The 26,191-nt window shown below is 49.5% G+C and overlaps 1 protein-coding gene across 3 annotated transcripts in view; it reads left to right on the top strand.

Annotated features, from left to right (window-relative positions):
- The window catches only part of LOC121063459, a 55,214-nt gene extending 39,580 nt beyond the window's left edge, over nt 1–15,634 (top strand). The window contains exons 3-9 of one of the 3 annotated variants that reach the window (XR_005816002.1): nt 524–612; nt 2,734–2,885; nt 8,862–8,978; nt 10,601–11,203; nt 13,001–13,101; nt 14,491–14,645; nt 15,193–15,634. The gene's annotated coding sequence lies outside the window, so the exon portion shown is untranslated. Of the gene's footprint in view, nt 1–523; nt 613–1,879; nt 2,537–2,733; nt 2,886–8,861; nt 8,979–10,600; nt 11,204–13,000; nt 13,102–14,490; nt 14,646–15,192 lie in introns of those variants that run through there. The other 2 variants (XR_005816001.1, XR_005816006.1) reach the window with 2 other exon arrangements.
- The last annotated feature ends 10,557 nt before the right edge of the window (nt 15,635–26,191 follow it).

The raw sequence follows: 26,191 nt of genomic DNA, 5'->3' as shown, positions 1-26,191 counted from the left end.
ATAAATTGGTGAATGAAAATGGATAAACTGGGAACACAGCTCATTATGGAAATAGTACCTAATATGGGAACAATTCCTAACTCCTCAAGATTCCAGTACTCCTTTCTGCTTTGCTCTAAGCATTTGAAAACATGCTCGCTGCAAGATGGTTTGTGTTAGAAATGATGACATTTGCTTAATTAAATTTCAGAAATATCGAAGTGGCAGCCCTACTGCACCAGAGTCAAGAACGTTTGCTTCCATATTTTATGGTGCTTACACTATGTTGCTAATTGGTGGCTAGTAAGTTTTCAGTTAATGTACTTAACATCACATTGCTGATGGCAAATAAAATTTAATTCTTCACTTGAGAACACTTATCAGCACAAATACACTGTTATATCCTAGTTATGCTATGCTAGTGAGAGAGCAGCATTAACTAATAATTCTGTGGAAATATGGATGGCTTAATAACAACATATTTTGTTTTAGTGATTCTACTAACTAGGTTAATGTTGAAATATTATAATTTTCACCATTCCAGGACACAGGAGTCAATGCTTATAACCAGGATCGTGCTGCATTGGACTCTGAACAAGGAACAAAACATGCATGCTCCAAGGAGTTTTGATTGTAAGAAATAACGGGTGGATATAGGCAGGCAGTGGTACTAGGAGCAGGTAGAGCCAAATGTAATATTTATATGCTCACTCGAGCTTTTCCTAGTAGCATTTGCATTCTGACCTATCCACTGCTTTTAAAAACAATATCCAAGGTCTTCTCTGTAGGTAGGTCACGACTGAGTTGCCTTTTAAGCAGTAGCAGATGTTCAGATACCGCTAAGACCATGTAAAGCTGCATGCACATATAAAATGTTGTCAGTTCCCAGCAGTGGGTCCTAAAAGCGTGCATACAACCCAGTCCATGTAGAAGCTCCCCCCAGCTCTCTCTCCGGTCACCCTGCCAGCTGAAAATGCAGTACATGCGGGTATTGTGGCCGCTCTGTGTCATCCTTCTCCTGAGCTCTAGTTTGGGGTGACAAGAGTAGCACAGGCACCCAGACTGCTGGGATGCTCTCGGGAAGCCCTGAGGCAACACTTTTGTGACAAGGTCTTCCCTTTGAGGTTTGAATCTGGCCTAGAGGGCACCTCGGAGCCCTGGGAGGCATATTGAGGGCAGTACTGGGGCAGCATGTATGTGTGCTTTCAATTCAATATGGAAAAGTAAAGCTTTTGGTCAAGGAAACAGCAATTAGTGGGAAAATAGGCAAGTAACCCAGATGCATCAAACCAGACAAAGCAAGTTGTGCATAAACGGTCTATGTAACTGTTTATAAAGTCCAAAAGAAAGAGAAAATACAAAATATATTTTTTTTCCTGCCTGAAAACAGAGGACACAGGCACTATTTTTTGTCCTTTCCATCAGTGTTGTGTAGTCTACTGCTGGTGGTGACACGGCCTGTGCCTGTGGTGCTTTGGGGTGTAGGGCTCCTCACATTATACAAGCACTTCCAGCAGCCATCTAGCCATTTCTGCAGTCTCTGTCAGGTGCATCAGGAGAAGCGTAACAACCACAGGCACCTGCTCATTTGCCTTCTTTCTCTTCTGCCCTTCCCCCTGTATCAAAAGCGCCGACTCCTCCACTGCCATGAAGCAGTCAGTCATTAACAAACTCGCTCCTGCCAGGGTGCTTCTCAAGCCAGTGCAAAGATATTTCTGGGAAAGAGAGAAAACAAGTTAGATTTTCAGCTGCTGCAGAAAAGGAAAGAATAACCATTAAAAAATATTTTTTTTTTCTTTTTACCCCCGAGGGGTAGCACTGTAGGGCTGCAGCACTGCAGATGGATGGCTTGTCAGAAGCTCTGGCCAGTGCTGTCGTGATGAGTTTATTCTGCGCATAGGTTCTCCTTGGCTTGGCAGGGGACATCCAGAGGATGGAAGGAGCTAGCAAACTTTACAAATTTTGGAGCGTGAAGTTGCTAATCTCTGGCTAAGGATACCCAAGGGCCAGAGAGACCAATTGTTTCAGACAGCCAGAGGATGCTTCATGGTCCCACTGTTAGCAGAAAGGGAGGTCGCTGAAGTGCCTGTGGAGTGGTGTGCATGGGTACGCTGTGGTGGAAGCAGTGATAGAGTCCCTACAGCCAGGAACCTCAAATGAACAGAAGCTGCTCCAAGGAGGCAAGGTCTGGGTTAGCTGACGACAAGCAGAAATCCCTGACACTGCAGCAATTGCCTCCTGCCATTAGATCTCTCTTCTTCGACCATTTACCTCTGAGTGAAGGAACTGGACTGTCAACACTCATGGCCAGACCGTGTTCACAGGACTGCCAGACACGTTTCCCAGGCAGAGAGGGTGTTGGAGGAGGGCACAACATGCTGCTTCTGGCCATGGAAGGGGGAAGCAACATGCAGGAGGGGCTCAGATTTCTTAACCTTTACTGTTAGTTTCTTGGCAGCCGTCAGCTTAATCAACCAGCAGAGGAAACCTTGCTTGCTTTTTTTTTCCCCCTCTTTGCATGGATAATGACACCCATTTTAAATTACTCTCCTTAGAAAGGTAAAGGAGTGTGCCAAGAAAAAAAAAAAACAAAAACAAAACAAAAACAACAACAACAACAACAAAAAAAAAAAAAAAAAAAAAAAACTCGTGGTGGAAGAGCAGGAGCTGATGAACACAGCACTCAGTAGAGTGGCTTTGCCTTGCCTTGCTACCCCTGATTCAGTGGAATCAACTTCAACTTTGGCTTTCCAGGTTCCAAAGGCAGCTTTTATGAGCTCCCAAGTTTCCCAAGGATAGTGTAAGGCCAGCAGAGTCTTCATCTTACTTCTCACTTGTGTCCTGGTGTCCTCCTCAGCGTGGAGCTCAGAGATGCTATTTTGGGGATTCCGTCATGTACTTTGCAGGTACAGTATTAGGATGGGATGGGTGATCATCGCCACCTCTTATAGCACATTCCTTCCTAGAGGAGGAACAGAAGAAGTAGGAGAATATTGGTTTTACTGGATGGTGTAGTGATACAACTGCCAAAGGTCCATTGCTTTGACTTGGTGCTGCTTTTCACCCAGCTTGTACCCCTTAGCTTTTGTTACAGGCTGGTTATCACAGAGCTCTGCGTACAGTCATTTCTCCTCTTGAGGTTAGGAGAACCTCTTGTTCTAGATGAAAGCATGGGATTTCAGCTAGTGCAAGTACACATCTCCTGTGTAACTACGTTTGTCCTCCTGGAGCTCAAACTAACTTGGTGGAGTCCAAAATTGTGGCCACCCTGGCACCATGAAAATGTGGGATCTCCCTCAGAACTGGTACTTCCATTTCTCTGAAATGTTTTCTAAATAGTGTTTCAGGATTTTCAGATCCTTAGCTAGCATAAAAGGATATGGATCCACATAGCTGAACAGCACTCGGCTTCTTCAAACTAGGAAAACCACAAAATCACAGAAATGTTGGTTGGAAGGGACCTCTGACGGTTCCAAGCTTGTTCAGGCTCCCACTCAGCACAGGACCGCTGCACTAGGTCAGGTCAGCCTTGGCCTTGCCTAACCAGGTCTTGGGAGCCACCAAGGATGGAGAGTCCCCCTCTCTGGGAGATGTTTTTCCTAATGTCCAACCCTCCAAGCTCCATCCTGGTTTTGTTGCCCTTCATATCACCATCTGCCACTCGCATGCGGTGTCAGTCTGTGTCACTCGTGTGGCTCCATGAGGCAGGTGTGATTTACGAGAGGCTATCACCCATTCGTCTCCCTATCTTTGGATTAAACCCAACCTTCAGCCTCTGGTACTGGCTTGTGAGGCCTATGCTTCAACCACCTTGATACCCCTCTTCCTCACTCTGAGGGGCCCAGAGGAACCCAGTGTGTCACCCGTGGCCTCCCTGGCACGAAGCTGAGGGGAATTAATAGCTCCCCTCACCCTCCTGGTGTGGCCCACCAGGCTCTTTGGCCTAGTTGCGATCCAGCACACCCTGGGCTCAAACAAGGTGTGACCTGCAGTTTGTAGCAACATGAACAGGAGCAGAGGTTTTGTTCACTGCACTTGAGATAGTACAGTGAGCAAGCAGTTTCAAAATCCAATTTCATAGACAGAGAGATTACATTAATCTCCCTTAATAGCTAAACAATTCAGTTTTCAAGATAGGACAAAGCATGGGATATTCTTGACAAAACTGGCGCTTCAAAGCTGCCTACATCAGATTTAAACTCCTAACTCCTAAGCTCCAAATGATGGAACCGATTGTATCTTTTCAGAGAGTAGCACCAAAAACTTGTGTTTAATCTCCCCTTTTTAAAACACGCTGTAGCTGCCTGGGCTTGCCTGTTGGGAAGCAAACGTAGATTGACTTTGCCTTCAAATACCATATGAGGAAACTCACTCAGCCCTCACCAAGTGATCTCTGGGGCCTGTGGAATGATAAAAGCTCAAGTTATCAAAGTATCTGTAAACTGCCTTCTGATTTCTAGCTCGAGCACCTCCCTGAATCTGGACCCTTTGATTTAAGGTGGCTGCTTTCCTTCACCATGTCTCAACAGGCAGAAAAGGGCATAGCATTAATTCCTGTTGGCTCAGTTGCATTAGCTCAACGCGGTGGAAAAGCCCTCCTCAGCTCCAAAAACGCAGGACTGAATGCGGATCTGCATTACAAACTTCTGTCCGTGTAGTAACTACCTTACAACCTCCAGGGACGTTCCCATACCACCAGAAATATCGGTGTCAAAGTGCTTTCGTTGCTGGCGCTATTCAGATTGGAGAACAAACATCAGCTGTCCTGGAGAAGACATTGTTTTTTGGGACAGACTGCATGTTTGCAGAGAATTTGCAGGTTTTGTGGTCGAGGCATATCCATTTCAGGCTGTTTTCCAGTGTTTGTGCTGTGATTTAGGGCTCTGGCAAATGAGCTCTAGCAAATCATAGCGAGGTGACTGAAGAGGCAACCGGGCCAGCTGTTTATGACTGTTCCGCTGGCAAGGATTTCTGTCCCTGCAGCAGACTTGGCAGAAGGCAACATATGTCCAGGGCAGAGCTGCTCCAAATTGTGTTTTAGCTGAAATCTCCAAGGAGGTGAGATTAGACCATCCAGAAGTCTGTGAACTGGAGATACTGAGATGTTGTCCCTAATGCTCTATGCCCATCAAGGCCAGCACCACTGCCACGCCATCTGTCCTCACAGCTTCTGTCCCGTGTTTCTGTCCCCTCCATGCACCAGAACTGGCAGTCGGCTGACCGTTTCGGGAGGTGATTCGGGGATTTCAGCCAGCCAAATGAACTCCTCACTCACCTAGCAGGAGAGTGTGGGGCTAAAACACCACCAGCTCCTAGCAGCTGAAACAATCGCGATGCCTCTCTACTGGGCAATGCTACAAGTGTCCTGGTAGAATGGCATCGAGCGACAGCAGGTGATAACATGTTCATCTGCAGCCAAATGCTAATCAGAGGCCAGAGGCTTCCCCTCATGCTCCTGTACAGCCAACTAGGACCTCTGATGTCAGGGAAATCACCCCTTACCCCTTAGCTGCAATTGCAGCAGGTGGTCTGGCCATCACAGAATCACAGAATCATGAAGGTTGGACAAGACCTCCAAGATCATCTGGTCCAACCATTCCCCTACCACCAATGTCACCCACGAAACCATGTCCCTAAGCACCACGTCCAACCTTTCCTTGAACACCCCCAGGGACGGTGACTCCACCACCTCCCTGGGCAACCCGTCCCAGTGCCCGACTGCTCTTTCTGAGAAGAAATGTCTCCTCATTTCCAAGCTGAACCTCCCCTGGCACAACTTGAGGCCATTCCCTCTAGTCCTATCACTAGTTACCTGTGAGAAGAGGCCGACCCCCAGCTCTCCACACCTTCCTTTCAGGCAGTTGCAGAGAGCAATAAGGTCTCCCCTGAGCCTCCTCTTCTCCAGACTAAACAACCTCAGTGCCCTCAGCCGCTCCCCATAGGACTTGTGCTTCAGGCCCTTCACCAGCTCCATAGCCCTTCTCTGGACATCAACAACCATTAGAGGTCCCCTCCATCCTCGGGTGACCCAGAGGGCAGCTGGCCAGAGCCTGCCCTTGCACCCCGGGGCAGCAGCAGACAGGAGCCGCTGCAGCAGCGAGTCAGGACCAGCCCTGATCTGAGCGTTATTCCCAGGCTGAAACACACGAGAGTTTTTCTCTCCAGATCCCATGACTAACATGGAAATAAACTGGGAAAAGGACTGGGCCTTAAATATACAATGAGCTCTTCCCCACCCATTACCACCTAACCGATAAGCTATTCCAGGCTATCTTGTTTATGTTTAAGAGCGTTTAATACCTCTTAGCATTCGTGTTTGCCTTGAAGCTACAGGCAGCTATGTGCTGTAGTGTGCTAAATATTTGTGCAGTAAGTACAAACAGATGTTTGAAGATCTGCTTTGAAGCAAATCTTTGCCCTCTAGATTCTCTCCCAAGACTCTTCAGGAACAGTACACATCGATATATTCAGAGCAAAGCCTTGAAGGGCAGGGAGAGAGGAAATACACAGGAATAGCCAGTAGTGGAGGAGGAACACATACTCACATCTTTACACATAAATCCTCCACAGCAACAGTTTGGACATCAGAGCTTTCATAAACAATTCATTTGCAGGGCCTCATTCCTATAAAGCAATCTCTGCTGTGTGCAGGGCTTCCAGGCTTGTTTTGACTCACTAGCCAGATCCTTGTCACCCTCAAGAGCTATTGCCTGCAACCTAAATAATCTCACTGAAGTCAAAAATCCCAGAGGGAACAGAGAGAGTAAAACCTGGCCGCTTTGCCCCGACGGCTCTTGCTCACATGTATTGCTTCTGTGCGCTGCTCAAAGGGAGGGAAAGCCTTCCCCAGGCAGACACGAGTGGCATTAAATAATTTGATTCTCAGTCCCTCTGCAAGATACCCCAAGCGAAGCAGTGGGGAAGGTTGAACAGCCTCTGCCTCGGGCAGCTCCCAGCTTGTGTCAGGATGCAACAGAGAAGCTGAGAGGGGAAAGGTAACGCGGCGGCGGTGAAACCAGCCAGGATTGTGCGGTGGTTGCTGCGTGGGAGGTTGTGCTGAGGACTCTCAAATGACTTTAACCACTGTTTTATGGCTTTGCTTTTGTTTCTCCTTTTCTCACGTTTTCAGGGAGAAGAGGGTGTGTCTGGAGGTTCAGGTGTTAGCCTGGGATTTAGATGAGCTACGGCCAGGTTTCTGCTTTGCCAGCGACTCCCTTGGGCAAGCTGCTCAAATTGCCTCAGCCTTTTGCCCCTTATTCTTGAAGTAAGAATAACACTTCCATACCCCCAGGGCACAGGAGATTAATACTTCAAAGACTGGGAGGCATTCAGATATGGCACTGGAGAGAGCCATACGAGGTCCCGAGTAGGTTCGCTCTGCACTGTCTTTTGACTGTATGCTTTGGACAGCAGAGGGGATCCTTCAGTAGCTGATTTTCAGATGCAAAGAAATGTTTGACTGGAGCTATATAGAGCCAATGATTTGCTGTAAGGCTCGCTAATTTGCTCTGTGGGGTGCTTTGACTTCACTCTTCTTTGTTTCACCTGTTCTTGTATTTCTTGGTTAAAACGTGAAAATGATTTGTAACTATACCATTCATTTTCTTTTCCTAGTAACCACTCTTTTTTGTCTCGTCTAATTCTACTTCATCTGAAACTGCTCTTCCTACACTTCCCTTCCCTTCCTCCTCCTCTTCTTCTTCCTCCTCCTCCTCCTTCTCCTCCTCCTGCTGCTCTCCCAAGGGCTCAGGCAGGAGCCACCCATCTCTCAGCTCCCCGCTAGGGCCGAGCAGGCAGCGAGTGGTGCTGCCAGCATCTAGAGACCCTTTGCTCGCAGAGCCCCGGGTATATTGCAACAGAGGAGAATGCTTCTCAGCTCCTGCGTCCCCGCTGCATGTCAGGGTGAGGCCGAGGTGAGTGGTTCTTCCTCTCGTCCCATGCTAGCCACGTGTAGGAAAGACAGGTGATTGCTTGGAGAGGAGCTGTGCTGCCTGATGGTGAGGAGCTGGCCTGGCTCATCCATGGACAGGCTTGCTGGAGTGATAATCAGGGAGAGAAAAGGGGGAAAAATAGGAGTGTGGCATCACGGGGATGTGAGCCTGTAAAGGTGCTGTCTCTCCCCTCTCCTTACCTTTGCTCTGTTCTTTTTTCTAGTTGCCTACTTGCAAAAAAAGGAGGGCTAGCGGCTAAGCTATTACTCAGGAGGCTGTCTTGGTTTGCAGAGAGAGTGTTCTTTGGTTTATATCCCTGAAACAGAGTCCATGGGGTGGGAGGCAGCAAAGTGCAAAGGCAGGAACAGGAGCAGAGCACCAGAGCTGGCGAGGAGCCCATCCTCATCTGCAGCACGACGCTGTCAGACTGACTCAGCTGTAACGTGAAGCTGCATCTTCCAGCCGCCTGGGCCGGTCATTTTGTCATCTGGTGCCCCTGTATAAGAGAGCAGTGTTTTCTTCCATTGTAAGGATGAAGCCTAGGACAGCAAAAGAGTCCTTTAAGGGCTGTAGCAATGACCACAAGCACTGGGCCAGGAGTCTTGCAGCTGCTTGCTGTACCTGCCTTTGCTCAGCACCGCCTGCAGTGGCCTGCGTGGGAGAAAGATGCCCTTTTGGGGGACAACTCTGTGACTTCGTTCTCGGTTGACCTCCTTGAGGTAGCAATGAAATCCATCGTGCTTTGTTTTCCCTTGTCTTCTGGCATCTGCAGCCCCAGTGGTCTTGGGATCGAGGATGAGTTTTTTCATTTTAAAAAGGGACGGGTGTGCTCAGCTCTTTATTAGTGGGTTGGGGAAAGAAAACCGTGTGCCTGTTTTCATGGATTTGCAGCTGAAGCTTTATCAAGGACAGGAAAGCAAACACCTCTCTGTTTCTTTTTCTCTCGTACAGGTTCCCTCCACAAACAGTAAGTGTTTTGCTGGTGTAAAACAGAGAGGAGGAAGGCTCTGTGGTGGTGATCTGATTCTGTGAATCTGCTTCAGACAGCTGTGAACAGCCGAGTAAAAGGTAGGGGAAAAGAGCAACAGCCCCAAACCTCTGAATAAAGGAAAAGAGGGAAGGAACTAAGCAAAATGAATCCTCACATCCAATCTCCTGTTTCACCAGGAGAATGGAAACCTTTCTGAGGGAGCTGATACCTACTGCCAGCGTTAGCCGTTTTGCGCTTTGTTTTGGAAAGAAAAGCCAAGCTGTACTAGGAATTATCACCTGCTCAATCTTAAGTTGACACAAATAAATAGTACTGTTTTATTTCCCTTGATTTCCTGCTCGGTGCCAGTTTTTCTGGGCCAAGAAAAGTCTTTTCTTTTGTGAGAAGCTCTGCGAGTGGCTGTGTCTGGGGAGGCAGCTTCCTCCCCTGCCCACCTCCGCACTGACTAGCAAAGCGAAGCAAAGATCCCGCAGCCAGCGAGCCCAAATCCCAACAGGTTGTCCCTCCAGCTCTGCCTTCAGAGGGCCAAATACTCTCTGGCATGTGCTGTGCTAATGCCTCAAGGCTTGGCCACGAGGCCAGCAAGTGTGGCTCATTTCGATGCCATAACTGCTAGCCCGGTACGCACGGCATTTTTTTGTGATGCTCCAGCTTCCTCCGAGGCCAGTGCCAGCAATTTGGTCCTGTTTGATAAACCATCATTCAGCCGTGGCATGGAGCTGTGGTCCTAATGGCCTGTGTTAATTAAAAATCTAATGGCCCTTTCTCGGGAGAAAGTTCGTTAGTTCCAGTGTTTTCCTAAGGTAATTATATCAAGCCAGCCTATCGCCCTCCCCCGCAGTTTCACTTATTGCTCGCTTTCTCTAAGCTCCTGCACGCCACATGCAAACTGCATTGGTGTGTCGTGTTCCACCCCATCACCTCAAACCGGGTTGCACATTTGCTTCAGAGCATGGGAAAGGTCTGTAGGAGATAGATGCCCCGTCTTTACTGGGATGGTGTGCACCGTTTGCAGCTCCAATTGTGCTGCCCCGCAGCGCCAAATTGCGATTGAGAAACTCTTCGACGCTTCATCTCCCCTGCGTTCCGAAATAGCAAGAGATAAACAGGAAAAAGGGGAGACACGTTCTGCTTTATATTGTTCGGCTCTCCAGTCAGCTCCGTCTCTGATATTAATAACTTCCTGTTTTGTTTTAAGTCTTCTGACAAGCGAGGAGCCTTCATTTCAGCCTGAGGTTAGGCAACTGAATGACTAGCGTGCTTCCAGGCTCTGGGGTACAAATTCCAGTTTTCTGCTTACCTCTAGGCCAAAATTTTAGAGCTGGAAGTCAAACCGATGAAAATTGGGTGCTTAAATCAGCAATTAGTTGCCAAAGCACTAATGACCTGACTTTCACAATGGTTGAACACCTGCAGACCCTGTAGTAGAAGTCATGGGACTCAAGAGAGCAGGATCTGCAGAAATCAGACTGATTTTGTGTAGGAGCTCAAACAAGGATCCAAATTTAAAACTCCAGAGTTCTGCTCATATCGAAGGATGTGCTCAGAAACAAGAAACAGAAAAGAGGATCTGGAAAAAATGTGGAGAAAGGTGCATTTGTGTAATATCACTTTTGTAAGATGCTTGTGAAATGTTCTGCACGTTGCATTGCGTCATTTTTCACATACGCTTAAATTAGTAAGACTCTTTCTTTTCCAGGTCTCCAATAACTTCCCCTGTGAACTGAACCATTTCCTCTGGATAGTATGCTGGAGAAGTACAGTCCCTCTGCATGCTTACTTCATGTGTACTGCCCATGGCTACTGCTCTGCCTAACTGGGAACCGTCTCCCGATCGTGGTGTGTAACAGTTCAGCTTGGACTTACCAATTCTACGAGAGTTAAAAATTAAACCAGCTAATAAAGATCTGAAGCAGCACTGGATTTAAGAGACTAGCAAGTGGTCCAGCCTTGAGTTAATTCATTATAAATATCTCTAGAAGAGCTTGTCAAAAGGAAACATGAAGCAGCTGGAAAGAGACATCCTTATAGTGAATGCCAAAGTCATTTGCATCCAGCGGACTGGGAGACTCAAGGCTTTGGACAGACGATGTGGGTGAAAGAAATAAAAATCTGAATACAGAGGAGAAAGCACCAGTTCCCACTGAGTGATTGCAGAGGAAACAATCTTACCACTATAGGGACCTAATTAGAGACTCAGTCTCACAACAGTCTAATAACTCCTCCAGGACAGTGAGAAACCCAAACTAGCTACAACGGTCTGTTCAGGCCTGCAGCGTTTGGAAGCTCTGCCGCATCAGAGGTATGCTGAAATGCCAGGTTTATGTAGCAGAGGTAATTTCCAGCATTCTTGAATCCCATACTGTGTTCAGTGCCCTCTTAGGATAAGGGGACCAAACTTATCGCCTGCATACATGCTCTGATCTACAGAGTGCAGCCCTGGGCTCCCACTGCCTCGGACCGCAGCCTCCTGAAGGAATTGCTTCCAGTACATGTATTCCCTTGCAAACATAATAATTAATTATCAACATTAACAAGTAAGATTTTCACATTTCTGTGCCTGATGTACAAATGTCTCAGGTAGTCTCTGAAGCATCTTCTGCAGATGGGGTGTGGATCCTCAGCCCTCACTCAAGACATCAGGTTTTTATAAGCAGCAGTGAGGCTTTGCTGGATTTTAATTTAATTAATTAATTTAGCTGGCGTCACCATCAAAGGCCCTTTTTATGCGCCCCCATCCCTGCGGAGTGGCTCTGTACAGGTGCTGCTTCAGGGGAGCTCAGGGATCTCTCCATGCTGCTGCAGGCGGCCCCGTCTGATCTCCGTGCCCCCAGGGGAGCTGGAAGGAGCAGGGCTGTCCAGGGGCATCGCGTATGGGGCAGTGGTTTCGGGTCTCCTCCAGAGCCGGGAGATGGTGCAACCTGCCCACAGAGCTCTCAGCACTGCTGACATTGGACAAGGACATTTCCATAACCAGGATAAATAAACAGATGCCTTTTCTTGCTCTAGGGAGATTATTTCTTCTGTGCCACTAGCCCGAGACTGTTTGCTTGGCTTAGCCCGTATTTTTACCATATGCAACAAGCCTTAACCACTTCATTTGAGGCTGTTATTCATTTGCAGCCAATATGAAACATTTCTGGTGTTTCTTTTTCTTTTTTACTGGCTCTTGCACATTGCTAATCTCTCCCCTTCTCTACATACGCTCTCTTCTCTAACATTTCAGGTCTCCTCTCCTGTAATATTTTAAATCCTTTATTGCCTGATGCTGCAGATGGAGTATTAGTTACCTTCCATCACCAGTCTGGCCACGAGGACTTCCTTTGCTTGACAGGTTGATTACTTTGTCAAGGTGAATGTTAAGTCGAGTCTGTCTGGAGTACCTCCGTGTGTTTGCTGCCAGGCTCCAGTTGCAAGCTGGTTTCTTACCAGACATGCTGCTTCACCAGACACAGAATAAAATTAGGAGTAAAACTGGGATTTTGAGAGGCTTTTCTCCCCAGCTCCTTCCAAGGCTGACGTTGCTCCAGTTTATACCAATGGGGTTTGGATGGCTCTCTAAATGCAATAAGCTAATATATGGAAAGCAAACCCAACTGATGAAATCCCATTGATGAAAGAGATTCCCAATCCCAGCAACAGCTCAGCAAAGCCCGCAGGTAGCAATTAGGAGTTAATAAAAATTGTACCAATTAAAACTAGGAAAGCTAATCAAGGTGGGAAAGAAACTGTCTCTCCGTTGCATAGGGCTTGGTGTCCTGGATAGCTCCCCTTACCAAATGCGGCGCACAGGGCTGGACCCAGTTATCTCCCTGCTCGCCAAATGGGCTACACACCGCACCAAACCTTGCCTCCGTGTGCCAGGCACATGCTGCCCGATTCTCCACAAACCCTCATTTTGTTCTCGTGTTCTGCTTGACCCTTAAACACCACAAATCAGTGGGAGTTTGTCCTTCATAGGTGGTTTTCCCTCATCTTTAGTAGAGAACCCCTAGAAGAGGGTAGCTGTAGCATTACCAGTGCTTTCAGGTGGCCCAGTGGATGTCATCAGGAAAAAACAGCAAAAAAAAACAAGTAAACTAAATGCATTTCATTGCAGTTCCTGAGGGAGAGCAGGTTTGTGAGCTGCAAGCCAGGTCAAGAGGATTGGATCTTCCACGGAGGAATTGTTGACATTGGCCCAAAAATGTCATTGGTAAGGTAAGGAAAAGCATCCAAATCTCTCTTGTTCTTAGTTGATACTTTATAGGAAGTGGCATCCAGAACACACAAGAAATTGGGAAATAACAGTAAATAGCACAAAGAAAATGGAGGGTGAGGGTAAGGAAACTGAGTCACGAGGCTGAGTGCTCCAGGAAAGTAAGTCCCAATAACTGCCGGAGCCACACATCACCTGCGACCAGAGTGCAAACAACTCCTTGCTGCTACTGCTGAGATAGTGTCGCAACTTCTTGGGCAAGATACAAAAATAAAAGAGAAGGTTGGTCGGCGTTATTATCTGGTGGTAGGGGAGCGTTTATTTCTCTAACCACATGTGGCTGTGCCTGACCATTTTGGACATCTGAGCAGGCAGTTCCGAGGAAAGCTGCATAGGCTTGGTTTTCGAAGGGACCCGTTTCCAGTATGTGCAAACTTCATTTCTCCTAGATAGGAGAAATCCTTGTTTATACTTTTAGGAATTCATTTCTGGCATATTGTAGCAGAAATTGTAAACAAAGTCACGGTGGACTGGTAAGATGAACCTAGGGAGCACAGCACCTACAGCCAAACCAGCACCGCAGCCAGCACAGCCCCGGGTGCAGAGCGAGTGCCAAGGGCAGGTGTCGGGCTGCCGTTCTCCCTCGCAGACGTGGTCCTGGGGTTGTTCTCCTCAGTGGGTCCCATACTGAGACCTTAGTGAAGAGGAGAGATGGAGCTGTTCTTGTGTCCCACCATACCTGACAAGGCAGGGGTGCGTTGCGTTCCCTATATATTGAGCTAGCTCAGACCAGCCTTGTACAATCATGGAATCATTAGGGTTGGAAAAGACCTCCAAGATCATCTGGTCCAACCATCCCCCTACCACCAGTGTCACCCACTAAGATGAGAAGAAGAGCAATACACAGCCACTTTTCATTTTCCCCACTGATGTTAGTGGGAGAGAAGAAAAGCACCTTTTCCTGCCTGGGTCCGTGCATCCCTTCTTCCCCTTGGGTGGAGAGGGATGAGACATCTTCTCTCTCCATCTACGAGGGAAGCACTGAGTGCTGGTGTGAGTGATGGGCGAGAAGCTCTCAGTGCAGACCTCGTTCTCCCCATGGACCACCCCTGCCCTGGGCAGGAGTGCTGAAGTCCCATCACGGGCTTCCCCTTGTCCTGTAGCTCACAGCCCTGCCATTTTCCACCCTTGGAGATGCCAAGCAGGGGAACAGGCTCCCAAGGGTCCGGAGGAGCAAGGGGTCTCCATCAGGGCATCTCTTAGCAGGAGGTGAGGAGAGCATCTCTGCCACGGGGGCTGCAGCACCTGCACAAACCCTCCACAGCGAGCAGCACGGCTGCGTTTCCCTGTCACTTGTCACCTGAAAACTGTTTCCTTGTGCTTCCCTCCAGGCCCCCGGCCAGGAGGGCTGGCGCTGGGGACACCTCCTCCTGGTGCTCAGCCAAGGACTGCAACAGTGTCTTCCCGTGGAGGGCTGTGGCCACCGGGGCTGGGCGTGCAGCATCCATCCCTCCCCCGGGGACCGACTTTTGCTTGGCGATGCAAGGTAACCTCGCCACTGAGAACAGCCGGGACGGCAGCCAACCAAGATTAATGGCATCATTAACGTCCCCATGTTATTTATAGGTTTAAAAACATCTTGGACCTGCAAGCTGAGCAGCGTTACGCTGTGTAACGCAGGGACTCGCAGGTCTCCTGCTTCTGTCCCGTTCCTGTCGTTTCACCCTGATTGCTGAGACTGTAAAACCTCATGGCAGGGACAGGCTCTCATTGCAAACCTACACTAAAAACCTTCTCAGCCAGGGGGATGCACACTGATTTTTTTCTTCCATGAATGCTATGTTTGTCCAGTCTCCTTTTTCCACCTAACTCTTTCTGTGACCCCTATTTGGGAAAATTCTCTTTTTGAAGAATTCCTGAGGCCCAGGCTGGGCAGTCATCACTGGAATTAGAGATTTTCTGCCTCCGTTTCTAAGCTGCAAGCTCTGTGGGAGGAGGATTGAAAGTCTCGTAGCTGCGGAGAGCACCTAGATTGTGTGGGGCCCCAGTGAAACACGCAGATGTAATTAATGACCATGGAGGTCTTCCCACAGGTGCCGAGGGCCAGAAGAGCCAGCTCAGCTCCCAGGTCCTCGAGGAAACGCACAGGACTGTCAAGAACAGAAAAAGCATCCCGAGGATGTTGGCCCCGGAGTGGGAGTTTTCAGCACATGGCCTGCCTCCAGGAGCTCAGGAGAAGGTGGGTGAGAGAGGAGGCTTCTTGTCAGCAGGCAGGAACCCAAGGGATCTGCTGTGCCACTGGCAGAGCCACAGGGGCTCAAGGGGTGGGAGGAGAACATACAAATGTCAGGAGGGATCCCTGACCTCCAGAAACACCAGTAACCGGTGTATCACCTCGTAAAGATATGTTTTTGGAGGGCAACCACCCTTCACCTTACTGTTTGTGATGTATTCATGAGTTATACTCCTGTGTCAGACTCTCCTTGGCCCTCTGTCTTCTGTGGGGTAAAATAAAGAACTGGCAGAGAACTGCTCAAGCCACTGTTGTCTGTTTCTTTGGGAAATTAGACCATGTCAGGGGTGAGTAAAGGAGTCCAAGATACAAGAAGGGGCTGAAGGAGGATTTCTCTGCCATGAGCACAGCAGATGAAGCCACAACCCTGGGATCATCTCACCGCCAGTATCTGGTGGGCTCAAAGCATCTCAGCACCTTACTTTCCCCTTCCCCTCTTTCCCTCTTGGGTTCTGGGCTTCAGGTCCTCTCCATCCCTACCTGGACAGGACCCAGCTCTCTGCTGTGACAGGGAAGTTAGTGCTGGCTCTGCGCCTCAGTTTCCCTGTCTGACCATGACACTCAACGAGTTTTGCACAGTCCTTTGAAGGACAAAAGCATAATTATTTCAGTCATCAAAAGACCATGACTGGGTGAGTATTTATTTCCTTGTCTGATATCTGTGAGATCCCATATAATATAAAAGGCTTCAAGGAAATGCAGGTCATATGCAGCATCTGAGATAAAAGGGGAAAAAAGGTAATGTTTTAACTGTGCTCCATTTATCCCAGGAAAGAGACACCTCTCACATAGTTGTTTCTCATCTAAATTCCTGAACATCTAACTCATGTTAGCTTAGAGGAGTGAGTCTCATAGTGTAAGAGGCCATCTACATCTCTCTCAGACTGATTATATGCTTTGAAATATGAATATAAAAGGTGCAAGGTGTGTTTTTTTTTAACATCTAAGCCGCAGAGGGACAGCTGTCTCCCAGACTTCAGTGCTAAATGGCTTCTGTGCAATTGCTCACCTCTGATACAGAAAGCAAGAGCTGGGATTTTTTTTTTCTTTTTTTCCTGTTTCACTAGGCTACACCCTGTTGTAACCATATTTAACCTTTCTTTTTCTAGCTGCCAACACTGGGTGGCACTAGGTAACTCCTTCTGACATTATGCAAAATTGACTCTCAAACTTGAATCACACTAACTTGGCTCCACTCTGTCCTGACAGCAAATGGTTTTGTTTGAGAAACTTAGGATCATATGGTATGATGCAGTAGACACATCTGACTCACATGGCACATTTTGTACTTCCTTGGTTTGTTAGACTGCGAAAGCACTCCTGAAACTCTGGCACTGCAGGTTTGGTAAAGACTCAATGTGCTCTTGGGCTTTAAAGCCAAGTTTCTTACTTACTGAGGTACAAATGGCTGGAATACTTTAAAATAACTGTGCTGTATGCTGGGGATTTAAACAAATTTCAGAGTTACAGAATAGTTGAGGTTGGAAGGTACCTCTGGAAAGCATCTAATCCAAGACCCCTGCTCAAGCAGGGTCAGCCAGAGCAGGCTGTCCAGAACCGTGTCCAGTCAGGTTTTGAGTACCTCCAGGGATAGAGACTCCACAACCGCTCTGGGGAGCATCCTGAGTGTTCAACCACCTTCAGTGTAAAAGAGTATTTCAGTTGGCCTATTGCCTCTTGTCCTGAGCTGGGTACCACTTAGAAGAGTTTGGCCCTGTCTTCTTTACTCTATCCCAACATCAGGTACTTAAACACATTGATGTGGACACTCTGTGATAAGATCCTGAGCCTTCTCTTCGCCAATGTCAACAGCCCCAGCACTCTCAGCCTCTCCTCCTACATCAACTGCCCCGATCCCTGGATCATCCTCATGGCCCTTCAAGGGGCTCATTCTGGTATGTCAAAGTCTCTCTTGTTCTGGGGAGCTCAGACCTGGACACAGCACCCCATATGTTTCTCTCACCAATGCTGAGCAGATGGGAGGGATCGCTTCCCTTGATCTTCTAGTGATACTATTCTTAATGCAGCACACAAAGCCATTGACCTTCTTCACCACGAGGACACGTTGCTGGTTTGTGGTCAACTTGGTGTCCACCAGGAGCCCCAGGTCCTTCTCTAGAAAGCTGCTTGTCAGTCAGCTCCCAGCATGCATGGGTGTGTGGGGTCATTGCTCTCCAGGGGCAGGATTTGGCATTTCCCTCTGTTGAATTTGATGAGATTCCTGGCATAGAATCATAGAACCATTTAGGTTGGAAAAGACCTTCAAGATCAGCTGCTCCAACCAGCCCATTTCTTGAGCCGGTTGAGGTCTTACTGAATGGCACCACTACCAGCTGGCACATAACTGCTCCTTCCCAATTTGTCTCCTCTGCAAATGTACTGAGGGCACACTCTGTCCCACCATCCAGGTCATTAATGAAGTTAAACAATACTGGATGCAGCATTCACCCCATGGTACTCCACTAGTGCCTGGCCTCCAGCCGGACTTCATGCACCTGGTCACGATCCTTTCGGGCTGGCAGTTCAGCCAATTTTCTATCCACCTCACTGTCTGTATATCTACCCTGTACTTCACCAACTTGTCTATGAGGATGTCATGGAAGGCAATGTCGAAAACCATGCTAAAGTGGAGGCATACGACATCCACTGCTCTTCCTTCATCCACCAGGACATTCATCCCATCATAGATGTCTATCTGGTTGGTTGAGTATACATCACCCTTCACAAAAACATGCTGACTTCTCCCCACCATCTGGGTCCCCTCTCCCCCCAGTCAGCAGCAAGCCCATATTTTCCCTAGTCTCCCTTTTCCTGCTCATATATACGTAGCAGCTCTTCTCGTTGTTTATGTCCCTCACCAGATTCAGCTCCAGCTGGGCTTTGCCTTTCCTAACCCCATAGTCTCTACATTATTTCCGGGGTGACCTGCCCCTGCTTCCACCTCTTTTGTGTTTCTTTTTTGGGTTTGACCTTTTTCAGGAGCTTTTTGTTCGTCCATCCAGGCCTCCTGCTGCCTTTGCTTGACATCCTGCACATGGGGATGGACTATTCTTGAGCAGGAGGTAAAACTCAAAAATCAAGCAGCCCTCTTCTTTTCAGGGCTGTATCGTAATGGATTCTTCCAAGCAGCAATCCAAAGGGATTGAAGCCTGCCCTCCTGAAGTCCAGGGCTGTGGTCCTGCTCTTTGCCATGTTCCTCAATCACCCGTGTCCAGAGATTATCACTGGTGTACTCCAGAAACCTCCTACATTGCCGGAGCCCTGTTGTATTGCCCATCCAGCAGATATCAGGGTGAGTGAAGTCCCCAGTGAGGACCAGGACCCGCAAACATGAGGCTTCTTCAAGTTGTCTGAAGAGGGCCTCAGCTACTTCCTCTTCCCGACCAGGTGGTGTGTAGCAGCCATCCACAACCCATGTTGGTCTGCCCACTAACCCTGACCCATAAGCTCTCAGGTGACTCCAAGGCAGAGCTCCATGCAGCCCCTCAAACCAAGGGAATCACCCCCCCGTGCCTCCCCACCCTGTCACTCCTGCAGGGCCTGCATCCATCCTGTGCAGCGCCCACAGCAGTGACCTATCTCACCACTTCCTCACGTAATGGTGGGTCACCGTCTCCCTGCCCTACCATCCCTAGTTGGAAGCCCTTCCCACCAGGAAGCCTTCAGAGATCCTGCTGGCCCACTTTTGCCCCATTTGGTGAGGTGGATCTCTCCCTTCCCAGCAGCCCTCAATCCCCCAAGGGGTCCCACGATCACCAAACCGAATCCTTGTTGTCACCAGCAGCTATGCCACCAGTAGTTCAACTGCAGGACCCATCTGCTCCTCCTGAAGCCCTTCAACAGCGACACTGAGGAGAAAATCTGCTGGGAGCTCATGCCTTGGCCCTTCCCACCAGGGCCATGAGGCCATGCTGGATGTGTTCCAGATTCCCCCCTGGCTGCATCATTGCTGACCTCGTGGAAGAGTTGGACCAGAGCCCCTGGCAAGCAGCAAACCTCCCCAAATGCCGGGTTGGGTCAGCACGTGAGGGCCTCCATCCCAGCAGCAGGGTGCTGCCACTTGCTGCCTTCCCCTGTGCCCTGCCCCGTATCTGCTGGAAGGGTCCCTTTCTTCAGGGTTCTCCTTTCTTCAGGGGTCCCCTTCCTTCAGGACCACGCTGGACCCCATTTGAGGCTGTGGCATCCCCCCCTGCAGCAACACCCCGTCGCTCTGGCAGCCCCCTACCAGCCCCAAAGGCTTCTTGAAGATCTCGGAGCAGAGCCTGGAAGCAGTCGTGTCTGTTGGCTGCCGCTGCCAGCTGCGTGCTGTGAAAGTCCTGTTAAAATAAATCAGCTTTTAAAAGAACACAACCACAAATGCGTGCCTTCCCCCCCCCCCCCCCGCAGTCGGTGCTTACTCTACAAACGCTGAGGTTGCCGTTTTAAAGACCTGTAATGGCTCCGCTGTGCTTTGTGTGACCCCAGTGACGGATGCTGGTGCGCACGGTGATGGAGGCAGCAAAAAAATCGGGGCCAAGAAATGTGTCCTCGGAGGACGTGTGGCTAAGCCACCCATGGAGACCCATTACCGTGTCCTGGAAATAAAAGTGTGTTGGTACCTGTCCCTAAGAAGGTGTTTAAAATATAACAGTAGATGGAATAACCTAACAGGATCATAAAAAGTTCTGTCCTGAGAGCAAGGACATAGAAACATCGATGATATTCAGTAAAAATCTGTAATGTGGTAATAAAGGTCAGTAACCAAACATCTATGTGACTGTTCTCAAGGTAGCTGGGGGGGAAGAAGCAGAAGAAACCTTCTCATTAAACCTTCTACAGGACAAACAGAAGGGTTTTGAGCTTTACGTTTGTTTTTTTTTTTTTTCCGTTGACTGCAATGTTGGCTACTGGCAGCTCTGCTTTGTCAAACACACAAGGACTCTGAAGAGGCAGAAGCCTTTCGGAGAGAGGCCCTGGCTTTGTGGGGATCATGGGGCTTTTGGCCACGTTCAGGCCGAGGATAAACCCCGCTGTCCAAGGGGATAACTTGGGGAAAGGCAGTCACACGGGGCTTTTCCATTGCTGTAGGAACCTTTGCTGCAATTCAGCTCATGTTGATTAACCCTGAACGCTAGATTCTTAAAAAGTGATTAGTGAGATCATACTGGAAACAGAAACAGATGCACCATCTGTTATGCAGTATATGGCTTTTAGAGGGAGGTTTTGCTGAAACACGGTTGTTGCAGAGACTGACGTGAGACTTCACTGCTGCCACCTTCCCGTTACCTCCCTAGAAGCTGAAAACCCCTCTGGACACGCACATTGAACCAGCGGGCTTTGCTTTTAGTGGAGTGGTGGTGCAGCTCTGGCCAGCAACTGGGCTGAGAGCTGAGCTACGTTGGGATTTCAGCCTTTGGGGTATGCCCTGCTATAGGTTTTTGCAGCAGAGATGCTTTCCAAGTGGCTGAAATCCCAGAGCGAAGTCTGGGCTTCGGTCTGGACTTGTGCCCGTGCTTCAGAGCATCTCCTCCTCGAGTGAAATGAAAACACCAAGAGGTTAGAGGTGGGTTTTCTCACTCCTCCTGCAGAGCTGTTTCGTGCAGTGCATCCCTGCCCCCGACTGCTCCCAGTCTGCACCGTAGTTGCTCGCTGCGGGTCCTGGGGATTAGCAGAAGCCCTAAGCAGCTCTCAGACAGCAATTGCAATTACAATCCTGTGGCAGTGATCGTCCGCAGCCCTGCTCCACGTCCCCGGCCAGAGCAGCAGGGGATTCGAAGGCGCGGTGCGAGGCCAAAGAAAGCAGCACACGCCAATGTGCTTCCCTCAATCTAATCTGGCATCCTTCTGGCTTTCATATCTCCCGAAGAGCAAAGAGCACGTTTGTGCTTTTCATAGCGCTGCTGCCTGATAACTAATATCTGGTCTAATATCTGCTCTGGGCGAAGTGTCGGAGAGCAGCAGCGGCTTCCCTTTGATCCCGAGCTCACCTTTGTCAGCGCAGCTGCACAACTGGGTCAAAAGCTTCCAGGATTCTTGCTTTCTTCTTCCTTTTTCACTGCACAAATCTCATGCCTCCCATCCAAAGAGCCTGGCAGGCCTCCGTTTGCAAACATAACTCCTATTTATTATTTACACAGAACCAGAGAGGGACCGCTGCTTTTTGAGCCCGTGGCAAAATGGCTCGCTGCTTCCAGTGTGCTTCGAAGCCGGGGACATGATTCAGTGGAGATGGAAAGCACGGGACTGCTGTCATTGCAAGGACCAGATCTCAATACACACCATGCCTACAAAGCCCAGGTGTGGCTTTGCAGGGGGAAGGACCAAACCCCAGCACATCCCTTGAACAGCAGTGGGACAAGGGAAGCTGAGCACCGTGCTCCAGCATCACCCGTGGGCATCTCCTGAGCACGGGACCGGCTGCATGGCGCTGGTTTTACCCAGCTTAGGCCAGACGCCCTTAAATGCAATCCCTCTCCACCCCCAGGCTCGAACGGTGGGCAAGGAGGGCTCCATTTCACTGCCCCCACGAGCCCAGCTCCCCCACACAGACAACACGGCTCTCCTGGCCTCTCGCTTGTTCCCCCAGGGCTGATTCAAAAAAGATGTTGGCAGAAGATGTTAGGGAGCTCTCCGACAAAAACTCTTATGCTCCGGCGCTTCCTTCTCTCCTTCCCCAAGCAGGTCTGGTCTGCACGCACCCGTCCCCACTGCTGCCTCACCGCAGGTCCTCCTGGTTAATTAAGAGCGCTTAATTAGAGAGCTGATCAGCCTTCTGCCCTGCGAAGTGTCACAGAGGGGTGAGGCTGGCAGGGACCCCTGGAGGCACCTGGTCCAACCCTGCCCAAGAAGGGCCACCCAGAGCAGGCTGCCCAGGACCATGTCCAGGTGGCATTTTAACAGAAAAAAATGGAAAGTATGGGGAAAAGAAAGGAGGGATTTGGGGTTTTCCTGCATTTTTTTGATATCTCAGAGCATCCCTGCCTGGCCATGCCGGTGGTGCTACCTGGTTCCCATGGGATTCAGGTCCCCGGAGCTCAGCGATGCTCAGGGTCCCCGCACAGAAACCCCGGTGATGAGAGCTGAGCTCTGTGCTTGAGGACATGGGGGGACCACGGTTTGATGGGACGTTAGATCCTCCTCAGGTACAGAAACCCCTCTGATGGCCAGACCTGCACCAGCCCACCGCCCTAATAATTCGGTAATAACTTGCCCCTGCACCCAAAAACAGTCCCGTTTTTTTTTTTTTTTTTTTTTCCAAGTGTTTAGCAAATGTAACCTCTGTGTTTTATAACTTTCATTCATTGATCAAACTGATGTGTTTCTCCTTTGGACAAATAGTCATTACATCTGAAAGTTTACAGCCCGGCTTTGAAGTTAATGTTCGCTGAGATGAAGGAGAAAGTTCACACTTCTTCTATTGTTTCCATGCCTTTTGGCTCCCGACCAGATAGGACAGCAATGCCTTCGATTTACAAGTGATGACTATTTTTGCAGCCAGAAAAGCCAAAAAAGCCTTCCTAAAATAATAACGGCTTGAATCCCGTAGTGCTCAGCAAAATGCTGGGAAAGGAGGGAAGTGGATCCAGGAAATCTACGAACGTTTCAGAACTGCTAATTTCTGTGTTTACTATTTTCGCTTCGTCTGTCTCCCACGCAGGCTGCGTCTCCCTTCCTCGCTTTTTGCTGTTCCCTTCGAATAGGTAAAGGAAATGCTGAATTCACAGCATACCCTGTCGGCAGCCCAGCCCGAAGTTTTAAGCTGTGATGACTGGGGGGAATTTTGGGGGGAAAACTCCAATTTAGCATCCTTCTATACTGGAAAATCTCTTTGCTTAGGAGGAGCCCACGGGTGCCCAGCGCCGTGATGCCTCGCTGGAGCCAACGCCGCATCCTGCCTCGGAGGCAGTGAGCAGCCCCTCTAAAAAGACATTTGTGCTCCATTATTTTTTTGTGCTGCCTGTTTTCCCTCATTTCCAGTGGCTGGCACGGCTGCAAGCTCTTCCTGAGCTGTGCCATAGCACGGTGGGTTTATTTCACCACCAAATTCCCTCTGTGCCCAACGCCGAGCAGGTTGGGAGCAGCCCCGAGAGGCGCGGGGCTCTGCATCCCATTAGGTCTCCCCAGAGGAAGCTGGGCGGATTTTTTTTTTTTTTTTATTATTAAACCAAGCTCGTAGTCGATTCCTGAAGAAGGGCTTTTTGAACTAGGAGCCGAACCTTATGTTTGGTTCCCTGCCAAGCGCAGGATAGCGCGAGGAGGAGAGGAGATGTATTTTTGGGCTGCGTGTCTGCGCGCGGGCTGCTCGCTCGCATTAAAGGAGCTGTTTGTAAAGGATCCTCTGGTGGCGAAACAGATGTGGAGGCCCGGCCCTGTGACAAGATATATTCCCGGGGCTTCGCGTGAATAATCTTTCTCGTCCGGGACCTTCCTCGCGCTGCAATAACTTCTTCTTGCTGTTGTTTAATTTTAACCGGGACTGGCGCGACGCCCCGCTGCCTGGTGATAAACGTGTTTGTTTGCTTATTTCGTGGCAAGCGGAGGGCCGGACGGGGCCTCTGCTTCCTCTCATGCTGCTCGCTCCCCATCGGAGCGCTCGGGGTGGTTTGGGACGCGGGTACCCGGGCGCTAACAGCGCGCGGCGTTATTTTCTGTTCTCCTCTTCTGCTTTGCGAGCTGAATTTTGCTCCGGACCGACTCTGCTCTTAACAGGGCTGTGTTCAGTGCTCAAGAAAACGCTTTGGGTTGTGCTTATAAAATATATAATACATGGAGTGTACTTCATAGATACCCCCGCGGTTCCATGGATTGAAAATGCGCCGCGCTCAGGGCTGCCGTGGGGAGCGAGGGCTGTGCCTTCGCGAGAAAACTCCGGGGCGCAAGTGCACATTTGTGAGTGAATGCACGGCCTCGTTAATTATGCATGCTCCGAGGTTTTGCTGACTCGTTCTTCACCGAGTCCTGGCTCTATTACGGCACCGATAATAATTTTTCAAAGAAACAAGGCCGGCACATCTCCCGCGACGAGCCTCTGTCTGCAGCAGGGCACGGCATATGGAAGGCATAACAGGAGATGGTAAATTTTTGCTTTGACTTTACCATGTAAGTTAAGCGAAAAGGTGTCAGCCTTGGCTTGGGCTTTCACGAGTGCCACGGCTGCGGCTATCTGGGGCTCTTTCAAACAACCCCATCCTCTTCCAAAAGGAGAAACTCACAATCTGGACTCGATTGAACCTTAAAGCCATAAAGTCCCAGGTTCCAATAAATCGCTGTTTTATAAAAACACACCCAGCGCAGAGCAAAACAGAGACCGTAAAAGAAATTAAAACACGTGTGGGTCGCATACGCTGCTGGGTGCCCCTTAACAACGTTGCAAAACCGGTGACTTAAAGAGGAGGTAATGAGGCGAGACTTTGCCGTGAATTTTGGCGTCTCCTTGGGGTGCCCTCCTCAGGGGGCGCCCACCCGTGTCCCCACTGACCCATGGCTGGTGTGTCCCCTCCATCCTGCCCCTTTGTGCTCTTGCCTGGCTCTAGGGAACATCCCGATGGCCCCAGTGTGAGGCCAAGGCCAAAGAGAAGGGCAGCGCCAGAGCCAAGGCTGGTGGCAGCCCTGGGAGCCGGAGGGGGAGGAAAGCAACGGGGTATTTTGGGGGGAGGCTTCGCTTGCCTGCTCCAGTAAAGTTGAAGCTCAAAGCAAAAATGAAAGCAGCTGGGATCACGCCGCTGAGAAACGGGCTTTAACAAGCTCCTTTGCAGGGCTTTAAAGAATTTCTGCCTGTGATGTCATCCTGACATTTCCTGGCTCACTGGCGATTTCCTCGGATCAAGAGCCCAGGATCCCGGGGAATCGTCACCGATTGCTCAGCACGGCCCAGGCGATGCGCTAAGCGCCCCACACAGGTACCAGGAGTGGCTGGGCGGCAGAAAGTGCCCCCTCATTCACCTTCCTCCTTCCCAGCCCCACCACGAGAGGCATCCCCACCAACCTGCAGCTCTGGCCATAATGGCGGTGCTGGTGATTTTCATTTTTCTGATTTTTTTAAAATAGTGTTTTGGAAGCAGCTCTGAAAATCTGGCCATTTTCCAGTGGGAGCTGCACCATTTGGAAGCTCAGACTTCATATCAAGGTATAATCTATTTTTTTTGTATCTATTGTATTATGGCAATTGCATTAACCTCCAGGTGACTTCCTGGAGCTGTAACAACCCAGCCCAAAACCAAGCAAAGCCCTACAGACTCTGGGAGTGCTCCTGAAGGTTCATTGAATTTCTGCTGAAGATATTCTGAACTGGAAAATTAGGGAAGAAAAAAAAAAAAAGGGCAAGAAAAAAACAATCCACCATCCTTTGCTTTTCAGCGTTTCAGAAGGAGCCCTGTGGATGCCAGGAGCCCCCATACCTGCCTGCCACATGTGGGGACAAGGGGACAATGGGGTCAATGAGGATGAATCGGTGGAGGTGATGGAGAAGATGGGAACAATGGGGACAATGAGGATGATGGGGACAGCAGGGATGCAGGGTCCAAGGCCCAAGGGACGAGGACAGCTCACATCAATCTCATGGCACAGTTGCCTCTTTGCAGTTTGGCACACACGAATCCTGCTGCTGTTTACATCAACCCTTGCAGAAGCAACTCGTTAAATCTGGAGGCTCAATTAAAAAATAAAAGCAGGATTTTCATCACTCTTTCCATCATGCAGATCCCCGTGCAGCTGTCCGTGTGCTGTCCCTGCCCACGTCACTCTCTGGTCTCACGTCTTGCAGAGCGCACGGGGCAGCTCCTCTTACCCGAGCCCCCGTCTGCTGCAGGGAGTGGGATGCT

The sequence above is a fragment of the Cygnus olor genome, chromosome 1 (genome assembly GCF_009769625.2).
Source record: "Cygnus olor isolate bCygOlo1 chromosome 1, bCygOlo1.pri.v2, whole genome shotgun sequence".
Lineage (NCBI taxonomy): Eukaryota > Metazoa > Chordata > Aves > Anseriformes > Anatidae > Cygnus > Cygnus olor.
The sequence above is the reverse complement of the archived record's forward strand: the minus strand, read 5'-3'. Positions and strand labels throughout refer to the sequence as shown.